We start from the raw sequence: 14,668 nt of genomic DNA on the forward strand, positions 1-14,668 counted from the left end.
AAGGGCTCCTTAATCCTCTCAATGTGCACAACAAGAGAGGCTTTGGCTACTTCAAGCAGGCTCTCAGAAAGCCCCAAGGTCACCCAGCAGGCCTCATGTGTCCCAAAGTGGCTTACAACTGCCTTCCCTTCCTCTCCCCACAACAGGTTGAAGGGGATGAGAGATCTCTGTGAGAACTGACTGGCCCAAGGTCACCCTAAGGCTGCATGTGGAGGAGGAGTGGGCAATCAAACTCAGTTCTCCAGATTAGCGGCCTCTGTTCTTAAGCACTACGCCAAGCTGGCCCTCTGAGATGTTCAAAGTTGGTTCACCACTGCCTGGCTGTGCATAGCGATATTGGTATTCCGTGAAGATCTTCCATCCAAATGTTATCCAGGGGCAACACTGCTTAGCTTCCGAGATCTGGGGAAATTCAGCTAGCGGGGGCTAATTTACGATCAAATGGTGGGGAATGGGCTAGGTTTGCCAGATTCTCTCAGCCTACTACCAGGGGATTGGGAGGTGGCTTGTGCAGGAGTGGTATAAGGATTTGCGGGGCCTGTAGCGCCAGAGCTATCTTGAGGATTTGCAGGGCCCTACCAGAGTACAATTGTGGTGGGATCAGACAGGCACGAGGGCAGAAAGACCCCCCCCCCCAGACACACACTCTTGAAGAAGAAGAGTTGGTTCTTATGTGTTGCTTTTTTCTACCAGAAGGAGCCTCAAAGCAGCCTTCCTTTTCCTCTCCCTGTGACAGAGGTGAGGTTGAGAGAGCCCTGATATTCCTGCTCGGTCAGAACAGCTTTACCCATGCTGCGGCCAGCCCAAGGTCCCCCAGCTGGCTGCATGTGGAGCAGCAGGGAATCAAACCCAGCTCGGCAGCTTAGAAATCCACGCTCCTAACCGCTCCATAAGGAGAACGGCTGCTGCCCTGGTCCACGGGGCACAAGGCACTGCAAGGCAGGGCGTAGCACCTGCTCCGTAGCTAAACCAGCCCTGGGCTGGTATAATTCCACCCCTCCAACCCTTTCTCTCTCCCCCGGCAGTCTCTCCTCCCCTGCTGCAGGGGGCGCTGTGGGAGGAGGCTGCGGGGCGCGGGCGGGGCGGTCTGGCCGCAGCCTCCGGGGCGGGCTCGGTGGTCGTGCGCTGTCCAGCACTTCAGCAGGCGCTCGGCGCGGGGACTGCTGCAAAGGGGGACCTCGGAGGACGCGGCCAGGGCGGGCGGCGGGCGGGAGCGCCGGAGCGGGGCAGGGGGGCTGCGCGCGAGGGGGAGAGCACAGAGAAAGGAGACCCCGACGGATCGCGAGGACGGGAGCCTGGCGGGAGACGGGAGAGGCCAAACCCGGCTGCGGCGGCCCCAGATCGCTGGCTCAAGGTAGGGGTGGGTTGGGTGGGGAGGAGGAAGCAGAGGAGGAGGAAGAGGAGGAGGGGGGGGTGTTGCTTGTTGGGGAGGGGAGATTTGGGGGAGGGTGGTGGCCCATTGCTCAGCCCTCACCCTCCTCCGCTGATGGTGGAGGGGAGGAGGCCAACCTCGCAGGAGGGCTCTTGGCTGTGGTCCCATCTGTTGTGTGCGCCTGTGTTTTTCTCCCCCGCTGGGCTCGCTCTTCTTTGCCGGATCCGACGAGCAGGTGGACTGGGACGGGGGTGGGGGTGGGGGTGGGGGAAAGAAGGAGAAGGGAGACAGGAAGGGGTGGGGGTGGCTGCCGGGATGGGGGTCCGCAAGGCGGGAGCACGAAGTGGCCGGAGACAGAGGGGCCATTTGGAGCCTTTTATGATTTGCATTAAAAAGAACCAACAACAAGCCCACGAGTAAAGTGACAGCACGATTCCAAGGAGGCTTCTTTGGTCCCCCTCTCCTGCCCGCCCCTTCTCTAGCCAAGGGATAAGAGGGCAGCCGAACAGATGGGAGAAAGAAGGCTCTTGGCGTGTTGAGCCACAGCCTGTGTGACGGCTCTCCTTCGGAGGGTGGAGGAAAGGGTGGAAGGACTGGCGAGTTGTGGGTTTTTTTTTTAAATTTATTTAAATCTTCCTTGAGTGGCTGAGCACAGCTATGGGAATGGATGTCGAATGCCTGCTGGAGAACTGAGCATCGGGTGTTTCCTCCAAAGATCTCCTCTAGTGTTCGGGTCAAACCTCAAGGGGCAAAAAGAGGTGTGAAAGTTTTTTGGGGGAGAAGATGTTTCAGAAGAAAGTCCGCCAGTCTCAGCTGGAGAGGATGTGGCCTCTGGCCCTGGAATTTGGTGTCAAGGGGGCAGGGTGGGGGTGGGGGTGGCGGCGGGGAAGTTTGGTTAATTTTAGGCCGGGAGATGCAGCCTTTGAATAATTCATTGCAAAGCGAGTTGGAAATATTCCCAGGGAATTCAAAACTGCGGTGAAGGGAGGGCGTTTTTGCGGAGGCTCCGGCTCGAAGGGAATGCCACATGGATCGATCTGAGGAGAGCACTCCCAGTCATGGCGATTGGCTTCTATTTTTGCTTGAGAATCTGTGCACGTGGGGGAGGGGGGGTTGGTACGAGAGCCAAAGTTTTGTGTGGTGCTCACAATACGAGAGCAGCCAGCCGGGGTGCGTGTGCGTGGACCTCTTTATTAGATCACAAATCACTTGGCATAAACAGGGGCATAATATTCATTTCAATTCATAAAAGCTTTTGGAGTTGGTACAGACCAATCAGGGGGCAGATCTACGTAGACAGATGGAGGACAAGTCTGCCAGTGGCCCCTAGATGTGGGCATTAAATGGAACCTCCATGTGCAGTGGCAGTATATAACTGAATGTTAGATGTTCGGGGCAAACGACAGGGAGGGATGTTGGCTTGGTAGTTTGAGTAAAATCACCCAGAGGCATTAGCAGCGAAAGAGCCTTGTTGCAATGAACCCAGAAAGCGGATGACTGGACCATCTCACTTGATATGGTGGCCTCAAGGTGCCAATTGTTGTCCAAGTCTTGGGCAACAAAAGTTCATTCCTCGTTTTTGTTCCCTGAGGTTCTGGGGACTAGACCACTTCCATGTGAAGCAGGTGTTCTCACACCAAACTCTGCCTCCTAACAATTCGGATGGGAATAACACAACCCAAAGGCACTCTGAAATGATACCCACAACAACCCCGCCAGGTAGTCCAGAATAATGATATGCGGGTCAGGGGTAGTAGCTTATGCTGCCTCATAAGGTGAGGCCTGGCTGGGAGCTTCCTAGTTTGTACCGTACATCCTTAGACGTCTGTCATCCACATAAAATAGACACTTTCCAATTATTTCCTATTAATGTTACTTGGAGAGAACACCTTTCTCCAGCTTTTCTCTTGTGTGTGGCCATGCCCTCGACTTCTGGCCCAGCCCAGGGGTTAAGAGGAAGAGGGAAAAGAGCTGGGTTTTTAATTCCCCGCTTTTCACTACCTGAAGGAATCTCAAAGTGGCTTTCAAACCCCTTTCCCTTCCTCTCCACACACCCCAGGAGGTAGGTGGGGCTGAGAGAGCTCGGACAAAACTGTACTTTGAGAACAGCTTTGAGAGAACTGTGATGAGCCCAAGGTCGCCCAGCTGGCTGCATGTGGAGGAAGTGTGGGGAATCAAACCCAGATTAAAGTCAACTGAACTTTAGCCACTTCACCACACTGGCCGATGGCAAGGGCCACAGGGTTTGCAAGGTGGACTTCTTCTGCCAAGCATTTGGTTGGGGCCAGTGACCTTATAACCTCAATGCCCCCCCCAAACACTCTCCCACAGACATTACTGAATGGAGATTATCCTAGCAATATGTGGATCACTGCTGCTGCTTGTTGTGAAACATGTTTTAAATATGTTTTTAATGGTTTTATAATGTTCATTGGTTTTAACTTACATTACTGTTTGTATTATTGTTGTTCACCACCCTAGCCAGCTTGTTGGGAGGGCGGTATACAAGTCCAACCAACCAACCAATAACATTAAGAGAATTGGCTCTCAAGAGAAGCCAAGGTGGTTTGCCAATGCTTCACTCTGCTGGGCCTTCTTCGGTGGCCTCCATTCCAGAGAGCCAGATTGGTGTTGCGGTTAGGAGTGCAGACTTCTGATCTGGCGAGCCGGGTTGGATTCCCCACTCCTCCCCCACCTGCAGCCAGCTGGGTGACCTTGGGTTTGCCACAGCACTGCTAAAGCTGTTTTGACCAAGCAGTAATATCAGGGCTCTCTCAGCCTCACCTCCCTCACAGGGTGTCTGTTGTGGGGAGAGGAAAAGGAAGGAGATTGTAAGCTGCTTTGAGACTCCTTTGGGTAGAGAAAAGCAACATATAAGTACCAACTCTTCTTCTTCAGTAATATCAGGGCTCTCTCAGCCTCCCCTCCCTCACAGGGTGTCTGTTGTGGGGAGAGGAAAGGGGAAGGAGATTGTAAGCCGCTTTGAGCCTCCTTCGGATAGAGAAAAGTGGCATGTAAGAACCAACTCTTCTTCTTCAAGTACTGACTCTGCTTAGCATCCAAGATGAGATGAAATCAGCCTATACCTTGCTGCCTTCCCTCCCAGTTAATTTTTAGATGGGGCAAATAGGAGCAGGTCAAGGATTCCTTTGGTTCTGGTTGTTTGTGGCAGTTCCTCTTTTCTGCTGCTTGTGTAAAGTTCAAGCCCTCCCAAACCTTAGGATCTGGGCCACAGTTGTGCAGGATGAGAATCATAATCACTTGACACCTGCCTCCATGTCATGACCCCAGGTGTTCCTTGGAGGAACCCCAAATCCTTGGAGGTCTCCCATCCACATACTAGCCAGGGTCATCCCTGCTTAGCTTCTGGGATCTGACTGGCACTCAGGCAAGGGATGTTCGGAGGTGGTTTTGCCATTCCCTGCCTCTACATCATGACCCCTAGTGTTCCTTGGAGGAACTACCACCCCAGTGCTTGGAGGTCTCCCATCCAAAAACCAGCCAAGGTGGGCCCTGCTTAGCTGCTGAGATCAGACAGGATTGGGCTTGCTTGGCCTATCCAGGTCAGGTCTGCGTTGCAGGTGAGACAGAGATGATGGTAATCCCAAAGTCCCCTAATGACCTCTGTGGCTGGAATGTGGGGAGTGAATGTGGATCCAACACTCTGCCCAATGTCGTGGTAATAGAGGAAGAAGCGAGAACAAAATTCAGTTTCTCTCCATTAAAAAAAAACACAAACCCCCAGCCATCGAGTCCTCTCATGTAGGTGCTAGGGAAACGGCTGGAATTAGAACAAAAGGAAGCCCTCGTTCACGGATCACGTAATTAAGGGGTGGAATCCAGGCACAGTAGCCACCGGTGGAAAAGGTTTTCTGAAAGAATCAGAGAGCTATGTAGAAGGCTAGCATTTTAGCACTAATAGACATGAGAGCCAAAAGGACCGTCTGTGTTTCCTGAGATTCTGATCCTCGGACACCAGATGGCCGGGATTAAGCACAGGAGGCGAACGGCCTGCATATCCACTCCCTGCGCAGTATCTGGTTGGCGATAGCTAGCAAGCGGGAAGCGGCATTAGGCAGATCTCTGCTGTTATCCGGCATGGCAGTTCTTTCGTTTCATTGTTTATGGCTGATGTGAAGCCACAAGAAGGGAACGCGGCTGGATATAGGCTGACCTCGTCCGATCTCGGGAGCGAAGCGAAGTTGGTTCTTGAATGGGGGGGGGGGTCCACCAATGAAGGCTCTGCAGAGGAAAACGACGGCATCCAACTCTGCTTTTCGCATGCCTTGAATGCCCTTTGACTGCACTTACATCCAAATGTAAACCATAAGATGGTTAGAAGTACAGCCAAAGGAATCCCTTATAGCCAGCGTGGTTAAGAATGGCGGCCTCCGGGGAACTGGGTTTGGATTCCTCGCTCCTCCACATGCAGCCAGCTGGGTGACCTTGGGCTAGTCGCAGTTCTCATGCAGCTGTTCTCACAGAGCAGTTCTCTTAGAGCTCTCTCAGCCTCACCTACCTCTCAGGGCCACTGTTATGGTTAGAGGATCAAGGGGGTCGTAGAAATCAGTTTGGAAGCAAGAACCACTGAGTTCAGTGATAATCAAGTGTTGGGTTTTGCTTGGGTGCTTTAACCAGGAACCTACATATCTGGGTACTTCTGTCCAGGTTGGTGAGCTGTCCAGGGTTCTGAAGTACCCAGTGTACATCTACAGTGCTATACTTAACTTAATTATTTGTATTTATTATATTTATAGACTGCCCTCCCCTGAGGCTTACTTTCCTCTTGTGGTTTATGTAAATTTGGGTTGTGGAGACCCCCCTCCTCCTCGATTCGTGTGGGTCCCTTGAAGCACTTTATCAAAGTACCAGCCTTGCAGGAAAGAAATATGAAAAGATAAAATTTCGATCCATCTTAAATAAAAGAAAGCAACTGCAGTAAAGATAGACCAGCCTGCTTTTGACCCAGACAGTCTTAATAGAAGCTTGCTAAAAATGGATGTCTTGACCCTCCACCTACACGCTTGGTATGAAATGCTCTCTGGTCAAGGATCTCCTGGTGAAAAATGGACTTGGTTTTATATTCACCAGCATAGCCCTTGGTGTAATGTCAGATTAGGAAATTTTTAAACAGAGGCTGGATAGCCATTTGACAGAGAGGCCGCCCTATCTCTTATGAACCCACCTGTTACTTAGTTAGTGGCGGCCTCTGGGGAACTGGGTTTGATTCCTCGCTCCTCCACATGCAGCCAGCTGGGTGACCTTGGGCTAGTCACAGTTCTCGTGCAGTTGTTCTCACAGAGCTGTTCTCTTAGAGCTCTCTCAGCCTCACCTACCTCACAGGGTAGGTGGCAACTATGGAACATATTGATAAGAGATCATCAAAGCTATCGAAAGACAATCTGCATTAACAAGGGGACCTGTTTCACGTCTAAGATAAAATTCTCTATAAACACCAAAGGATCTACTTAGTCATCACAAAGCTCTCTTGCTAATCTGAAAGATTGGGGTACCCAGTGGGTACTATGCTATCAACTGTACAGCTGTCAAAGTCCTACTTGCTTTAAAATGGCTTACTGCGATATATGATGCCTTTATTTATGTAAGAATGCTGTGGGTGTTTTCATAATGTAACTCTACATTGCCTCTTTATAAATTCATTATTTGCATTACAATCTGAACATTTACCATACTGTAAGGAACCCACCTGACCACTACAGTTACCTACTGCTTTGGGTGTTTCCCACCATCTGAAATTAGGTGGGTAGCAACCTTAAAGTGGGCCTTCTAGATTGTGATGCCAAAACTTTAGAACTCTCTCTGCAGAGGGACTCAGCCAGCCTCTTTCGTTGCCATCTTCTTTCACTGCGTGAAAACATCTTTGTTTAGTCTGGCATTCCCTCGGTGACCCCGCCTTCCTTCCCAGAGTTTTAATTGTTGCTTTTATGCTCTTGTGGCGCAGAGTGTTAAGGCAGCAGTCATGCTGTCTGAAGCTGTCTGCCCATGAGGCTGGGAGTTCAATCCCAGCAGCCGGCTCAAGGTGGACTCAGCCTTCCATCCTTCCGAGGTCGGTAAAATGAGTACCCAGCTTGCTGCTGGGGGGTAAACGGTAATGACTGGGGAAGGGAATGGCAAACCTCCCCGTATTGAGTCTGCCAAGAAAACGCTAGGGGGCGTCACCCCAAGGGTGAGACATGATTCGGTGCTTGCACAGGGGATACCTTTTCCTTTACTTTGCTAAAGCAGCACTATTGAGATGCCTTGACTCCCTTGACTGCAGCTGTGAACTCACCATACCTCAGTGGAATCAGGGCATCTCAACAGGTGAAGGGATAGAAATCACTTCTGTCTGCATCTACTTTACATGGAGCCCTATTGGCAACTAAGAGGGCTATCCAACCTCTCTCTCCTACTTGATGCAAAGCCCTGTTGGCATCCAGGAGGGCTATACCGCTCCTGTCTGCTTCTACTTGGTGCAGAGCCCTGTTGGGACCTGAAAGGTCTATACCAGCCCTGTTGCCTCCTACCCTCCAGTCTTGAGCAGATCCCCACATGAGCTCACCAGCCTGTCAACCATCCACCTCTTGGTTCGAATCCAAGTGGATCCCCCAGAGAAATTAATTAGCATTTTCTTCTGCCAGGGTCTTGGAAAGACCCCAGGGCACGGCCTCTAACTGAGCCACTGAGGGCTGTGCCTTGGCACGCAACGGGCCCAGACCATCTGGCAGATCGACAGAAGACCATCTGAACCCTCTGCCATTTGCTTGTAGACATTGGCAGTGGCATCTTGCCTCCTCTTCCCCAAAATGACTTCTAAATATATGTCGTATTGGCAGCTTCCCAGATTCTGCGCTACCAGGATGGCATGAGAAGGAGAGAGGCTAAGCCAGGCAGACAGCTGTTTGGGTATGTTGGTGTGCAGTGAAATCCTTATTTCCTGCCCCCCCCCCCACACCACTGGCCTAATTCCCTGGACAGGTGGCTTGCAAACTTGCATAATCCTATCAGGGTAGGAGGAATAGCTGCTGGCATTATATAACTGTAATCAATGAAAGAGACCAGCTGGGAGGGAGAGAGGTTATGAAAAGCGGGGAGAAAGGGCAGACAGCATTGGGGAATACAGGTGTCCAGGTAATTGTGAAATCTGATCCCCCCTACCTTTCCTCTTGATTAGTTGATCTTATAATGTGTACTCCTGCGTGGCCTCTAAGCTGGACAGCCGTGTTTAATTCCCTGCTACTCCTCATGCAGTCAGCATGGTGACCTTGGGCCAGACACCATTCTCTTAGAGCTCTCTCAGCCTACCTCACAGGGTGCCTGTTGTGGGGAGATGACGTGAGAGGGGCTTGTATGTTGTTTGGGAACTCCTTAGGGACGTGAGAAGCGGGGTATAAAAAAAATTGCTCTCCTCCTTCTCTTCCTCCTCTTCCTAGGTCTGTGATCTTCAAGTTTTCTGCTGCTATATCAGTCATTACTTTGGAAACCTCTGGAGCCCTAGTGCTGGGGAGGGTATGGCAGAGGAATGTTTCAAATGCCTGGATGACATTCTGGTGGATAGAGGACCACCCTTTACCGAGCACAAGGAGTTTGCTTGCCTCTGGATAGCAACCCTGGAATTTCGTGGTGGGCTCCCAGCCACGGACTAACCAGGGCTGAGATCCAGCAAGATTAGGCTGTTGTGTCAAAAGCTTTAGAGAAAAGGTGGGTTCCCACCAGCCTTCTCCCCCTTGCTAAACGGGGTCACCCCATTTGGGGGAGGGTATCAAAGATTGGCACGGAGGATCCACATCCTCCTAATCCAACCAGTGTCTCACTCTGTGGAAGATCTCAAATGCACCGTTTTTGTGCCTGTTCTTGCTTAGCATGGGAGGAGCGCAAATCAAAATAGAACAGTTATTTTTAAGTTCTGAAACTTTAACCCACTTTCAGAGAATTAAAAAAAAAACCCTTCTTATAACTGGGTAAGGACTTCCTCAAATCACCCTTTTTCAACTTCCTCAAATCACCCTTTTTCAACTGCCAGATTGGCTAACAGGGGATTTAAAAAAACATTTAGATGGTTTAAACATCATGGTAATCACCAGCATGGGGTAGAAGTTAAAGGGATCTGGGAGACCCAGGTTCGAATCCCCACGTTGCCAGGGAAGCCTTCTGGATGACCTTGAGTCAGTCACAACCCTCACAGGGTTGTTGTGAAGGTAAAATGGATGAGAGGGAAATAACGTAAGTCTTTTTAGGTCACCCCGGGGTGAAAAGAGGGAAATAAATAAACAAACAAACACAGAATTTTAAAACTTGAAAGATCTATAGGAGATTTATGAGTGGACAGGAGCAGATCAGGTGGACAGAGTTAGGTGCATTTCCATTGGGTGTGGGTCAGGTGACCATCCACTCCTGATTCATTTACAGGAAGAGATCTCTGGCCCTTACACCACGAGTGCCGAGGTGCTCTAGAAGTGTTGGATTTTGTCCCCCTCTTTTCACTTCCTGAAGGAGTCTCAAAGCAGCTGACGATCACCTTCCCTTTCCTCTCCCCACAACAAACACCCTGTGAGGAAGGTGGGGCTGAGAGAGCTCTTCGAGAACTGTGACTGGCCCAAGGTCACCCAGCTGGGCTGCATAAGGAAGAGGAGGAGTGAGGAATCAAAACTGGTTTTCCTGATCAGAGGCCACCTATCTTAACTGCAACACTAAGTTGGCTCTCAACGTTTATATAAATTTCCTTTATTTCCTCTTTATTTATTTATTTTGCTTTGCGACTTCCTGTGTACCAGATGAGCCCAAACTTGTGTGGGGTGGTTAAGAGGGGCAGCTTCCGATCTGGTGAGCCCTGTTGGATTCCCCACTCCTCCTTGTGGGTGTCTTTGGGCTAGTCACTGTCCTGTTAGAGCTGTTCTCACACAGAAAAGCTCTTCTTCTTTTGTCCTTCTGCTTGCTTTGCCCTGATCTCATCCGATCTCATCCGATCTCATAAGCTAATCAGAGACAGACCTGGTTAATATTTGGAGGGGAGACCACCATGGAAATCCAGGGTCATATTACAGTAACAGGCAATGGCAAACCACCTACACCAGGGGTGGCCAAACTGTGGCTTTCCAGATGCCCACGGACTATAATTCCCCCTGGGGCTCATGGGAATTGTAGTGCATGGACACCTGGAGAGCCACATTCTGGCCACGCCAGATTTAGACTGCTTCTTGCCTTGAAAACCCCATGAGAGGATGCCCTAAGCCAGCCATGGCTATATTTGCACACTGTGCATTCTGAAGGCACGTTAATCCAGAGCTGTGTGGGTGTCTGGATGCCTGCTAGCAAAGGCCTCTTTAGGAACAGCTGAAGCAGATTCCCAGAGGAGGCAATGAACGAACCAGGCAGCCTTGACGTAGAGCCTCCATGGACAGAACAATATATCTTCCATTCCCCAAGGCTGGCGAGACACCAGCATCAGGGGAGGTCTGTCTTCGGCATCTCCTGCTTGTCAATTCCCCCAGGAGGCATCCAGCTTCCCTGGGCAAGGAGAGAAGGAGAGGGACCTCTTTTCTCCAGGGTCCCTTGCATGTTCTTAACTCCCTGGCAGAGACGCTCCTTGGTTACCATGGAAAGGAAACGAAGCACGGAGCTGGCAGCATTCCCCTGGGGGACTCTCATAAGCCATGTACCAGCATCTGTTTACTAACACCTCTTTGGCAAAGCGGCAGAGAGCTCACACCCTGGCTGGCAACATGCCCCCTCGCTCCCGGGAAGATCACACGACACCTTTTTTCTTGACTGTGCCCAAATGTTAGGTCCTTACATGGCACACAGGTGAAGAGCCTGGCCTCAAGTGTGCAGGAGTCACCCTGCCTTCACCTGGCAGTTGGACCTCTGTGCTCGCCAGGTGGGTGGAGGAACATGTTTTTGAAAGGTAGAAGAAGCAGAGAGTTTGCTGGTGGAATTGTGCAGAGGTAGTCAACCTGTGGGCCTCCAGATGCCCATGGACTACAATTCCCATGAGCCCCTGCCAGCATTTGCTGGCAGTGGCTCATGGGAATTGTAGTCCATGGGCATCTGGAGGACCAGGGTTGGTTTCCCATGAATCCTGGCTGGGTTCCTCTGGACCCAGCTCTGAGACCTCTTACAGAGAGACAACAGGTTCGGGGGGGGGGACTGTGGTATTCTGTACAATTCCAGTGGCACCTGTATGACCGACAGAGTTTTGGTGTAGTGGTTAAGAGTGGCAGCTTCTGATCTGGCGAGCCGGGTTTGATTCCCTGCTCCTCCACATGCAGCCAGCTGGGCGACCTTGGGCTAGTCACAGCCCCGATAGTGCTGTTCTTACTGAGCAGTTCTGTCAGAACTCTCTCGGCCCCACCTACCTCGCAGGGTGTCTATTGAGGGGAGAGGAAGAGAAGGCGATTGTAAGCCGCAGTGAAAAGCAAGGTCTAAAAAAAAACCCCAACTCTTATTTTTATTCAAGTTGTACGCTTTCAAGGGCATGCACACTTCATCAGATACAATGGGACGGAAGTTAGCAGGCCTCAGTCTTCGAGAAACCCCAGAAATGCTGCAATTGTACAGAATACGGTTGGGAAGCAGAGCTGTGGGCATGCCCACCAGTGGCCCCTCCCCTTCCCACCCCCTCCAGGCCCATCGCTTATACAGTGTGCCTGCACACACATGCTTATACCTGGAATAAAATTTGGTTGTTCTTCAAGGTGCCACTGGACTCAAACTTTGTTTTGCTGCTCTTTTTCAAATCTCTCACACTCTGTCTTTGAATCCCTCCCCCAAGTTCACTTATTTGGGAAGGGCTGGCTTAAGAGTTTTCGTCTCCCCCCCCCCCCCCCCCAGCTTCAAGCATGTAAAAGAATTTGAGTTTTTTGCTGCCTTTGTCCCCTCTTTCCTTGTCATCTCTGAATGCAGTTCGGCCTTTGAGTTGAGGTTCTGGAATCAGGGAGTTAGAAAAGGAATTGCACATTTGATTCAGATCTCTTGAAAAGGGAGAATTCCTAAGGCACCTTTTCCCTTTGGGAATCAGAGAGACAAGAAATCGGCTCCCAAAAGCGGACAGTAGAACTGTCCTCATTCATTTATTTTTTTCCTTTTCCATCCAACTTCACTGTAGAACTGAAATTAATCTGCCCCTCCCCAGCGTGTGTTTGTACTGAATATCCCCTGGATGACTTCAAATATTTGCTGCTTAATTCCCCTCTATAGTTAATGCCTGATATTTTGAATTGCAATATCCCTGGCAAATATTCATATGTTGAAAATCAAGGTCAAACATTGGTTTCCAGATGAACGTGATACTTATAGAGCTCTCCTGAATTCTTCCTACAGGGTATGGTTGCCAACTTTGGGTTGAAAGTTTGGGGAGGGGTAAATGTTTGATCAATGCGCTCATACACACCTCAATACCATGAACCGCCAAAAAGACAAATATCTGAGTTATAGATCAAATCTTATATTCTAAATGTGAAGTTGGCCAGTCTTTGAATACTTAAATCCAGTTGATGGACAAGACAGATCTTCTCCGGACCTGAAAACGACCCTAGGTATACAGAAAAATGTGAAATCTAAAAAAATTGCCCTAGAGGGTTTTGAAAAGCCAAAAGCCATAAAAGGAACGTCTGTAGCTTTAAGCAACAAATTCCCTCCAAGGCTGTTGCTAGCCAACCACACAGCATTCAAAGCTTGGTTTCTTTGATTAAAAGTCAGGGCCTCTCCAAACCTATTTTGGCCTTTGAGGGAGGACTCATTAGGAGACAAGTCACTGGAAAAGACAATAAAGATGGATTCAGCTGAAGGCAGCAGGAAAAGCGGGAATGTGCGATGGAATGGCTCAATCAAGGGAGCCTTGTTTTGCAAGACCTGAGCAAGGCTGTTCACAATAGGACGTTTAGGATCACCATAAGCCAGAAGGGACATGACGGCACCATCTCACACATGCGCATGCGCATGCACACACGGAGAGAGAAAAACGCAAAGGAACCAAATGCTATGGCAAAATGTACATGCACAGTGCTTGGTAAAGTTGAAAATTAAAAAACTGAGCCCTAGAATAGGGGTAGTCAACCTGTGGTCCTCCATATGTTCATGGACTACAATTCCCATGAGCAAATGCTGGCAGGGGCTCATGGGAATTGTAGTCCATGGATATATGGAGGACCACAGGTTGACTACCCCTGCCCTAGAAGACTCCTCCTGCTGTGTCAGTCCTACGTTGGAAACATGACCAGGTGATCTGGAACTCCCCAATCCAGGGAGGAGGTCAGAACAGGAGAATTAAGGTGGCAAAGAAGGCGATTGGGCCATATATACCGTTGAACAGCTCTTGCGGCAGGTACGGTTTCCCTCCCACTTGCCTGAGAAGCTTAGGGATGCCAGCCTCCAGGTGGGACCTAGAGATCCCCTGGCATGGCAGTTAACAGAGATCAGTTCCTCTGGAGAAATTGTCTGCTTTGTAGGGTGGACTGTAGGGCAGCTTACCCCATTGAAGCCCCTCCCCTTCCTAAGCCCTGCTCTCTGCAGGCTTCATCCCCAAAGTCTACAGGTTTTCCCTAACCTGGAGCTGGCAGCCCTACAGAAGCTGCACTGGGGCAGAATTCTCCCCTTTTAAAACAAGACCCTATTTACAAGTAGAGAAGCCCTGCCTTCCTTTGCAGGTGGGCATCCTGATTTTGGGAGTATGGGGGAGTACCCAAACATGAGCGTGTGTGTTTAAATATGGAAAATCTGCTGCATTAGATCACAAAGAATGGCGTAGGGACTGGGGGTGCGGGGTGGGGACGGACTGAAGATTCTGCTCTGAGTCTGCCACTCAAAAACGGCTTTAATAAACATGCCAGAAGAAAACATCCCAAGCTGGGGATTTACTGTGACGCTCGAAATATTATGAGGGATTGGAGCTAGAATTATAAACGGCTGGGGTAATACAGAAAGGGCAAGAATGGGAAAGAATCAGACCTGTTGAGGTGCAGCCCATTCTTTTGTACTTGGAGAGGACCAAAATATATTAAGTGCTTAAAAAAAAAAATCTGCCTAATCCCCCACCCCTCGAGGTTGTGCCTCCACCCATAGGGGATTAGGGAAAAGATGGCTGGGGCATAAAGTTTTATGAAAGTAGATATGGTATGGGCAAGGCAGAAGGAACTTTTTCTCGCACACTAAAACTCAGGTTGTGGATCCCCACAACAGGATGGGCAGTAGATTCCAAAGGGACAAATGGGGGAGTTTTCTACATTATGCCAATCATTTTGAAGTTCAATGGGGCACTCTTCTGGTGGCTTTTATCAACCACTTGATGTGTTTTTGGTA

At 50.0% G+C, this 14,668-nt stretch overlaps 1 protein-coding gene across 1 annotated transcript in view; it reads left to right on the forward strand.

The window, feature by feature from the left end:
* The first annotated feature begins 1,198 nt into the window (after positions 1-1,198).
* Positions 1,199-14,668, forward strand: part of SRRM3 (serine/arginine repetitive matrix 3) — a 98,689-nt gene continuing 85,219 nt past the window's right edge. Inside the window, exon 1 of the mRNA XM_077311420.1 lies at positions 1,199-1,354. The gene's annotated coding sequence lies outside the window, so the exon portion shown is untranslated. The remainder of the gene's footprint in view (positions 1,355-14,668) is intronic.

This window comes from Paroedura picta, chromosome 15, assembly GCF_049243985.1.
Source record: "Paroedura picta isolate Pp20150507F chromosome 15, Ppicta_v3.0, whole genome shotgun sequence".
Taxonomy (NCBI): Eukaryota; Metazoa; Chordata; class Lepidosauria; order Squamata; family Gekkonidae; genus Paroedura; species Paroedura picta.